The sequence below is a fragment of the Grammomys surdaster genome, unplaced genomic scaffold, assembly GCF_004785775.1.
Source record: "Grammomys surdaster isolate TR1022 unplaced genomic scaffold, NIH_TR_1.0 126113, whole genome shotgun sequence".
In the NCBI taxonomy this organism is placed as follows: Eukaryota; Metazoa; Chordata; class Mammalia; order Rodentia; family Muridae; genus Grammomys; species Grammomys surdaster.
Window position 1 is genome coordinate 300,007 of NW_021620921.1, and position 10,665 is coordinate 310,671.

Sequence of the window (10,665 nt, forward strand, 5' to 3'; positions counted from 1 at the left end):
TTTTTTTTTTTTTTTTTTTTTTTTTTAAATTTATTTATTTATTATATATGAATACACTGTAGCTGTCTTCAGACACACCAGAAGAGGGCATCAGATCTCACTACAGATGGTTGTGAGCCACCATGTGGTCGCTGGGATTTGAACTCAGGACCTCTGGAAGAGCAGTCAGTGCTCTTAACCACTGAGCCATCTCTCCAGCCCCACCAAGTTGCTTTTCAATTGCAGTAAAATATACGCTATATAAATATACACGATGTGCATTGCCACTTACTGTCCTAAGCATACAGTTAAGGATATTTACCACCATTCATTTCCCAGAACCTTTTCATCTTTCCAAGATAGTATTCTAAACTCATTAAACAGTGACTCCCACCCCACACGGGGGAAATCACCTGTAATTACAGCACTTGGGAGTCCAGGCAGGAAAACAGTTTTTAGGCTGTGTTAGTGAAGCCCTGTCTCAACAAACAACAACAACAACACAAACCAAACTAACAACCAACCAACACCAAATCTCCATTTTATTCTTTTCCAGCCCCTGGCAACAATATTGTATTACCAGTGTAAGCACCTCATATCTGTCCTTTTCTGACTGAGTTTGTTTCACTTAGTGTAATGTCTTCAAGACTCAGTGTGTCAGCACTTCCTTTCCTTCAAAGGCCAAATAACATTTCCCACTAGGTGTGTATTTGAATGCCTACATTCATAACAGCTTATTCATAAGAGGTGAAACCAGAAACAGAGCAGGGTTCATGGCTGATGAAATAATTTAGTTGGGAGATGAGGTAAGGACCTGCTGGTTTGCCTGTTCTCACACGCGACGAACAGACTCTGCATATCTTCACCAATGCTATTTTCTTTTGTTTGTTTTAAATGATAGTCATCGTACAGCAAGTGCGATATCTCACTGTCATTTCTATTTGGGTTTCCCAATTGGTTTGGAAGGCTGGGTATCTTCTTATGACCTTACGGACCATTTGTGTCCTTTCATGTCAACATTTCCTTTAAAATTTTTTATTAGTCTAGTAGTGATGGCATACACCTTTAATCCCAGTACTTGTGAGGCAGAGGCAAGCAGATCTCTGAGTTTGAGGGTAGCCTGGTCTACAGAATGAGTTACAGGATAGCCAGGGCTACACAGAGAAACCCTATCTCAAAAAATAAAAGCCAAAACAAACAAACAAACAAACAAACAGAACAAGAGATAAAAGCCAAAACTTTAAAAATTACATTTATTAATTATTTGTGTGTGTATGTGTGTGTGTGTGTGTGTGTGTGTGTGTATGTGTGTGTGTGTATGCATATGCATACATGTAAAGGTTGGAAGACAATTTTCAGGGCAGATTCTTCCTACAATGTAAGCCCTGACGATCAAACTCAGGCCATAAGGCTTGCAAATACTCAAGGAAACAATGAAGGAAGATATAAAGATAAGAAAAATGTTCCGATAAGGACTATCTGGAGGACCACTGACACCCTTTCATGAAGCCTGGGTTTGGGGAAAACTAGTGTTATCTAGAAAAGAACCTACTTCCTGCATGTATACTAAGTCAGTGACCCCTTGGCACGCTGAGCTAGTGATGTCACTGCCTGAGCAGTCTGACTTATAAAACTCTTGTCTCTAAAGTGAGCAGGGTGGAGCCAAACACTATGAAGATAAGGCTGGCTCACTGTCACCAGACTGTGAGAGTGTGCCCTTGGTCCAGCTGGTTACCACTGGACCTTCGCAGCCCACAGAGCCTGCTGGAACTCTAGGGTAGCGTTCTATCTGGCCCCTTGCCATAGGATGCTGCCTACCTGCTTTGTTCAGCCACAACTCGTCTAAAGTTTCAGCAATCTTTACATCTCACATACGGCTTCTAGACATGTTTTCTTTTTTTTTATTATTTTATTTATCTACATTCCAGTTGTTGCTCCCCCCCCAACCCCCTCTCCCACAGTTCCTCATCCCACTCCTCCTCCCCCTTGCCTTTTAGAGGGTGCGTCCCTTGCACTGCACCAGGCCTCCTCCTTCCCTGGGGCCTCAAGTCTCTCAAGGATTAAGTGAATCTCCCACTGAGGCCAGACAGAGTAGACCAAGTAGACCTCTGCTACATATGTGCCAGGGGCCTTAAAGCAGCCTATGTATGCTTCTGGTTGGAGGCTCAGTCTCTGGGAGCTCCTGGGGTCTGGTTTAGTTGAGACGGCTGGTCTTCCTATGGGGTCAGCTTCTTTAATCCTTCCCCTAATTCAACAATAGGGATCCCCAACTTCAGTCCAATGGTTGGGTGTAAGTATCTGTGTCTACCTCAGTCAGTTGCTGGTAGGTCCTCTCAAGGACATCAGTGCCAGGCTCTGGGGCTTCCAGACATTTTCTTCTCTCTCCACAACCTACCCAAACACTGCCCTGGGCACAGGACACTGGTACGTTCATGGATGCTACAAATACCTGGCTTTTTTCACTGCTAAAACACACAATGTTGATGCACAACTGCTTCTGTTTATTTACTTGTTTGTTTAATTTTTTTTGTTTGTTTCTTTTGGTTCTTTTGGTTTTTTCGAGACAGGGTTTCTCTGTATAGCCCTGGCTGTCCTGGAACTCACTCTGTAGACCTGGCTAGCCTCGAACTCTCGAACTCAGAAATCTGCCTGCCTCTGCCTCCCAAGTGCTGAGATTAAAGGCGTGCGCCACCTCCGCCCGGCGTTTGATTAATTTGTTAGTGCTGGCAATTAAACCCAGGATCTTGTATATTCGCAATACGTGTGCCACCACCAAGCTGTATGTCAGCTCTAACAGGTTCAGTTTAGAAGAAGTCTGATTCTCCCCACCCTCACCCCAATCCCTTTTATTCCTTTCCTTTTCCCTTTAGATACTTTTGATGTCATATCCAAGAAATCATTGAAAGGGACTGGCGCGATGGCTTAGCGGTTAAGAGTACCTGCCGCTCTTTCATGGGGCCTGGGTTCAGTTCTTCTGCCCACATTGGTTGACTCACAGCCATCTGTAACTCCATTTCCAGGGGAGTAGATGATTTATTCTGGCTTCTTTGGTCACCTAGACACATGCACTGTAAATATCTACATTCAGGTGCACACACAAATACATGAAATTAATGAAACAAATGTTGGGATGATCTACACCCACACATATTGTATCAAATGAAGGTGTACCCCTGTATTTTCAATTGTTAATTGCTGAGCCAGCACCACTGTCATTTCTATGGCCCATTAACATGCTTTCTATGTGTCGATGTTTGTCATTTCCTCACCTGCCCAAAAAGAGGATTCCCTAACTAAGATTATCAAGTTAAAGAGGAAGCTGCCATGGGAAGTCACAGAAGGTCATACTACTCTTGATCTGGCCCAAAGACAACACTATGACATTGACTGGGCGTAGTCCTGCTCCTGATGAGCTCAGAATGAGAATGCTCTGTAAACTCATCCACCATGCTAATTGCCTGCTTTTTGTATGAGAAAGAGAAGGGCTGGTGACTGGGACCAGAACTGGGCAGACAGAGGAGGTGAGAGATAGAATCTCGGAGGAGAATGGAGCAGGGAGATAGGGCATTGAGAACCACGTGGAGGGATACAAAGGGTTAAGTTAGAAGAAGCTGAGAGACTGTCCAGCCAAAAGGCCAACAGCCTGAAACTACGTAGATGTGTCTGCGTCTTTACTATAAAAGCACAAGCGGGACCCCTGGAAGTCTCTAATAAATACTTTATTTTAAAAGCACTGTCAAGTATGACGTTGGGAGGAGCCCATTCTCCTGTTCTCTAAATGTTCTATTGTTTGGATTTCACATTTAGACCAGCAATCCACTTTTACTATTTATTTGTTTGTTTATTTATTTACTGATTTATTTATTTATTTTTCTTGCCTCAAGTTTATTTGTAAAAATAGCATAGGCCACTGGTCATCTGCAAACAGTGTGTGGGTAGGTGTGTCACAGCAGTCCATCTGTCTTCACTCTGGCAGGAGCTTTTTCAATGGGGCCTTCACAGGGGCCTGGGCACCTTTAGGAGCCTGAGCTGGAGCTGAAGCCTGGGCCTTTGCTTGGGCCTCTGCCTTGGTTGGCTTGGCCTTTGGTTGGCAGAGCCTAAGATTCTTGACCATGTAGCTTCGAATCCACTTCCCAAGCTTGTGGTGAGTGATGAAAGCCAGACGGCTGAGTTTGCGGCTGGGCCCTTTGGTATCTTGGGCTTGAAGGCCTTAGGTATGATGAGGGCTTGATGCCCTCTGTGCTTGCACTCATTCCCTTTACGTTGTTGGCCTGCATCTTCTTCCGGCCTTTCTTGTTATGCTTCTTGCATAGCCCATGTTCCTCAGGAACTTGGGGTCAACCCCCTTAAGAGATTCATATCTTTGTGACTGGGTTTCTTGATGTCATTTCTGTTCCATTTGCAGACTGGTTGTATATGGTGTTGTTCTTGGACTTGGCTATGTCTGCATGATTACCCACGGCTCCCACAGCGCCTGGGACCGAAAGAGAAAGACCCGCTTTTATTTTCTAATATGACATAAAGCAAAAATTCATGATTTATTGTTTTGCATATAGTTCTCCAGGTTCTATTTGGTGGAGTGACATCCTTAGCAACCCTACTTTCATTTTTTGGGTTTAGAGCTCAGAAAACATCAATATCTGTGCATGAAAGACACTACAGATCCCTCTGGGGATCAGACCCTGCAAGGTTTTGTCCCACTCCTTTCAGACTTTCTGGAAGCTGATGTTGGGATTCAGAGTCAAGGCAATTGTCTGAGGTATCTATTTAACATACTAAGGCAAGTCTAGCCTCCTGGGTCTCCCAGCCTACCCCACCCTCTAAAGTGAACTTCCCAGCCCAGGGACTGGACTTCCTCTCATAGAGGTTCTTCCCTATATATTCCAGACATCTTGGCTTTCTCTGTTCTCTCTCTGCTCTCTCTGGCTTTCTTTCCCCTCCCCTGTTCTCTCTCTGCGTGACGGCACTGATCCACTCCTGAGTGGTTGAACTCTCTTGAGAGCTGCAATAAACCTGCCTTTATATCTTAATTTGGCTTGAATTGGCTCATTTCTTTGGAGGAGAATACTTGTCAGCTGAGGACTATCCTTTGTTTTACTTAGTTTGTTTTACTGTTTTTTTTTTTAAGAGGAAAATGCTAACAAAACAAACCCACATTTAACAGAAGAGTTGCCTTCCATCACCCCCTGTAGTCTTTACTGTTGGAAACTCGTGTGTCTGTGCATAAATGTGTGTGTGTGTGTGTGTGTGTTTGGATGTGTATATGTGCTTGCAAGTGTCCTTGGAGATTGATGTCATGCTCGACTTTTGTGTAACCACTGAGGATCGAACTCAGGTCTGAGCAGCAAGGACCTTAGTGATTGAGCCCCTCCCCAGCTCTCAGCTCATATAACATGAATGCAAAGCTATTAACTATACTTCTAATTTTCATTTGGAGTTCACTAGGTGAACCTCAAACCTTTCCTTTTCTGTCCCAGGATGCAATCCAAGACTGTATTAAGTCACTCACATATTTAGTCTCTTCTAACCTGTGATACTTTCTCAACTTCCTTTGTCTTTTATTATTTTGGTATTAAAAATTTCTTTAAAATTACATTTATTTAGTATGTGTGTGGAGGAGGACAAGTTGTAGGAACCAGTTCTTTCTCTTTACCTTAGGGGCCCAGGTCATCAGGCTTTGTGGCAGGCACCTTTACTCACTGAACCATCTAGCCAGTCCTAAAGTGACATTTTGAAGGGTACTGACACTTGTACACTTGTATACTTTTCCTCAGTTTGGGCTTGTCTGAGGTTACCTCATGGTTAGACTGAAGCAGGACAGGTTCAGCAGGGACACCACGAAGGGGAGATGCCTTCTCTTTGTTGTATGTGTTGAGCTACATTAGACAAGTGTGACGTCACTGACCCCTCCAGGGTGTGCACATTCTTGTGTGATGTCCTATGTCTTCCCCAATCATCCTCTCCGTGCCGTCTTTGGATGTGAGTCTTTTACTGAACTTGGAGCTTGCTGACTTGGCTGGCTGGCTGGCCAGGAAGCCCCAGGGTCCTCCTGTCTCCATCCCCTAACTGGATTCCCAATGTACAACTGCATAGCTTTATTTATTTTATTTATATGAATACACTATTGCTGTCTTCAGACACACCAGAAGAGGGCATCAGATCCCAGTATAGATGCTTGTGAGCCACCATGTGGTTGCTGGGAATTGAACTCAGGACCTCTGGAAGAGCAGCCAGTGCTCTTAACCACTGAGCCACCTCTCCAGTCCCATTACACAACCTTTTAAAATGTGGATCCTGGAGACCTTAATGTGGTCTTTCCTTTTGCCAGGTATTTAAAATTTTTGAAGAAGTTAGTGTAAAATTGTTTATCTTGAAGTCAGAGAATTAAACTGTGGCCACACACAGCTCATGTTGGATAGCCAGCTGCTTTCGACGCTTCTTCCTCAGAGTGGCCAGAAGTGTTGACAGCCACAGTCTATACAATGTATTGTGAATGGATTGATTTACAGAGTTGATGTGGGCTGACTTCTTTCAAGGAATACCACATTTGGGTTTCGGAAGTAGCTTGGTGGTAGAGTACTCACTTAGCTGGTGTGATCCAGGGCGTAAAAGACACCACCGCTTTCTTTAAACTAAACTTTAATTCTAGTCCTGTCTTATCTAAATATCATTGAATTTGTCTTTGGTTAGTGTGGTGGCATGAAGGTATCCCTCAAAATTCATGTGTTACTACAACTGCTGGTGCAAATGCATTACGAGGGGAGGTCTTGGGGAACTAACTGTGTAGGTCCTGAGAGCTGAGCCATCACGGATTAATTAGCACAGTGAAGGGTGTCTTGCCCTCCTTTTGCCTTTTACTCCCTTCTTCCCCATGAGGATATATTGTTCCTCCCTTCTGTACAGTAACAGGTACCATCTTAGAAGCAGAGACTGCAACCCTATCGAACACCAAACCTGCCAGTGTCTTGAGTGGACTCTCCATCTTCCGGAACTCTGAGAAATAAAATGTTGTACTTTATAAATTATTTAGTCTCTGGTATTTTGTTATAGGTACACAAATTGCCTAGGACAGTTAAGTTATTATTATTATTATTTTGGTTTTTCGAGACAGGGTTTCTCTGTGTAGCTCTGGCTGTCCTGGAACTTACTCTGAGGACCAGGCTGGCCTCGAACTCAGAAATCCACCTGCCTCTGCCTCCCAAGTGCTGGGATTAAAGGCGTGTGCCACCACCACCCGGCATAGGTTATTATTTTCAACATAGTTTATCAGTGCTCTTCATTTTATGCTTTCTAATGTCCTGTAAACAATGTAAGATAGGCAACTATTTCTTCTACAGTAAATTTCTAGTATAATATTGACTGGAAGTGACTGGTAGCAGGTCTCTCTCAGGGGGAGAGTATTAATTGTTCTCACTGGTTAAGTGTAATGTTTTCAATGGGTTACTTGCACATACCTTTATAAGATTAAGGAGATTCTCTTCTCCTTCTCCTCCTTCATCTTCTTTTCCTCCTCTTCTCCTCCTCCCCCTTCCTCCTCTTCCTCTTCCTTCTTTTGGGGTAATCATTTTGTACACTGTGTGAAGGTGTGTCTCTGTTCTTTCTCATCCGCCTAAGGCATTCATTCTCTAATAAAGAGCTGACAGCTAGGCAGAAAAGGAAAGAATGGACTTCTGGGAAGAGATAGGAACTAGGAGAAGAATTGAGAGGTGTGGGATTTGCCAGCCAGACTGGGAAGAAGTTGGGCCTATGGGGACTGAATAAGAGGTAATGGGCCACGGTCCAAAAGTGGATTGGCACAAACATGTTATTAAGTTATATAAGCTAGTTGGGAACAAGTCTAAGCTATAAGGTCTAGCTTTTATAAAATTTTAAGTCTCTAGATCATTGCTGGGAGCAGGTGGAATGATCTTTTTCGATTGTATGTGTGGCAGGACACTTTTTCAAGGTGCTGGGCAGTAGTGGCAAGATGTAGCTTCTGGTGAGATTGCCGAGGTTCATAGGGGATGCTGAACAGTGAGCTACACCACTAAGCTGTGATATTTGATAGAATGGGTATATTAGGTACAATAAAAAAATTACAATGGGCTTATCAGCCACCATATCATAAGTAAAATAGCATCTCTCTGGTTGACTAAACTTGGACAAAGAGACAAAGGCAAACAACCCAGAAAAGGTAGATTTCAGTAAACACATTGGAGCAACCAGATGCTCACAAGCCAAAGTCAACCCCAACCCTGTGTTTTTTTTTTTTTTTATTAAAATAACTCAAATATGTGTGTGTTTTTTACTAAAGTAACTCAAATGTGGGGCACGTAGACTGTATCACAAGAGGGACTGGCATGGAACTGGGGAAGTAGAGCATGGGCAAAACTAGCTTCATCCGCATTTCTGTTCCTGCCTCAGAGCATGGAACCAGGCTAGCCGGCTACCCCAATCAGGTGGCTAGCTAGTCACAGTACCCAGCACCTGGAACGCCTCTCCATGCTAATGAGGCATCTCAGTAGCCTAGCTTTCAGCCAATGACCGTTTCCCACCTTGGATAATCTCACCCCCAAACTATATAACCCTTGGTTCACCAGAATAAGATATATACATTCAAACCAGCCCAGAATAAAGAAATACGAACAAGCTAAGATTGTCTCAGAGAGCTGCTTCATTAAAGATCGTGGTCTGAGAAGGCATTAGGCTAAAACAGTATCCTCTCTCCCTGGCTCCCAACCGGACCAGGAACCTGCTTCATGCCCTGACAGATCTCGGAAGACATGGACTTGGGACCTCACCGTTCAAGACTTTGCCCTGTCCTCTCTGAGCAGTGTACTGGCAGTGTCTGGACACCCGGAGAGGAGGGGCAGGCCTGGAACCACACTAAAGTGGGCGGCAGAACTACATGTAGATTGCAAAGCTGTTGGCTCATAGAAGATAATGGCAGAAAATCTAGGTGACCCGGGATGTGGTGGTGAAAGGCTCAGTCCATTGAATCTGCATTTCATGAAAATGGGAACTTCTAATTTGAGAGATACACTACAGACTCAACAGTCTCGGACTAGGAGAAAGTATTTGCAAAAATGCTTTTAGAGGACCAGTACTCAAAATATACAAAGCACCCTTAAAACTTAACAGTAGAAAAACAACTTTATTAAAAAAGAGACTGATAGAGACTTCATCAAAAGAAGACACCCAGAGTTGAGGCTTCTCCTCATTTCGTAGCCTGAGGGCAAAGGAAAAGCTGTTAACAAGTATGTCACATCCTGGAACATTGACGTCATAGCTGGAAGTTCTGTGTGATGCAGGGCAGATATGCCAATAGGAAATGGGCCTCTGTACAGAGGATATGGGGTGCACTATACAGAGGATATGGGGTGTACTCTCTGCCCTCACTCATCTTTGCCAGGAGTCTAACACTGCTCTGAAAATCCCCTTTTAAAATTTTAAAGAAGTGCCAACCCCCACCCTTCTTTAACTTTAATCTTACCCAAGAAGGCACAGCATCTACACTGGCAGCTACAGATTTTTAAATAAAGTTTTGCTTTATGCATACAATTTCAAACAAACAATAAACTTTGTAATCCAACTAAAGATCCCTCCTTTTTTTTTTTTTTTTCGAGACAGGGTTTCTCTGTGTAGCTCTGGCTGTCCTGGCACTCACTCTGTAGACCAGGCTGGCCTCGAACTCAAAAATCCGCCTGCCTCTGCCTCCCAAGTGCTGGGATTAAAGGCATGCACCACCGCTGCCGGGCTGATCCCTCCTTTTTTAATAATGTAAAATAAAAACTGTTTCAGTGTTGACTTATAGAAATAGATAGAAATAGTTCCAAACACTTCTGCAGCTTGGGGTCCTGAACCACTGAGTTGTGACCTCCCAGATTCTCAGTTGTTAGCAGTGGGTCTGAGCTCTGCTTCTGATAGACTGACGACTCAGGCTGTGGAAATCTCCTCTGGGCACAGCTTGTTTGTGCTTCAGCTGAGAGAGAGAGAGAGAGTGTGAGAGAGAGAGAGAGAGAGAGAGAGAGAGAGAGAGAGAGAGAGAGAGGGAGAGAGAGAGAGAGAGAAACTAGTCATCAGGGCCTCACAGAGCCCCATCAGTATGTGGACTACAAAGAATTTCCAGGTCCACCCCCCTCCTTTCTGTCATCTATCTGTCCCCCCTTCCTTTCCTCAACTCTCTCTCTCTGTTCTTTTCTTTCCTCCTATGGTACCATTTCCAAAATATTGATAGTGTTTGAAAATTTCTAAAAATGAGTGAAGAATAAGATTTTTTCTTTGATGGCAGGATCTAATGAAAAAGACAGTAGGGTTTCCTTACGGAGATGGCTTGCCATTTCAGCAGGATGAAACTAAAGACAAACCTTGGCATGTCTAATTCTTTAATGCGTGCTTCAAACCTATCATGCGGTTGGAAAAGAGATGTTTCTAGACTACTCTCCAGTAGATATTAGGAACTTTAAATCTTTTCTCATTAGACTGGAATAACTACCTTTTGAGCTATTAGATAGAGAGTCAGAGAACCACACTGGGCTATCCATCCTCAGAACGCAGATGAACCATGATGTCTAGTTTTTTTTTTTTTTTTTTAAAGATAGAATTTCACTGTAGTTCATACTACCCTCAACCTTGCTATGGAGCTGAGGATGGCCATTTCTGATCCTGCTTCCTCCTCCTATGTGCTGGGATTACAGGCATGGGTCT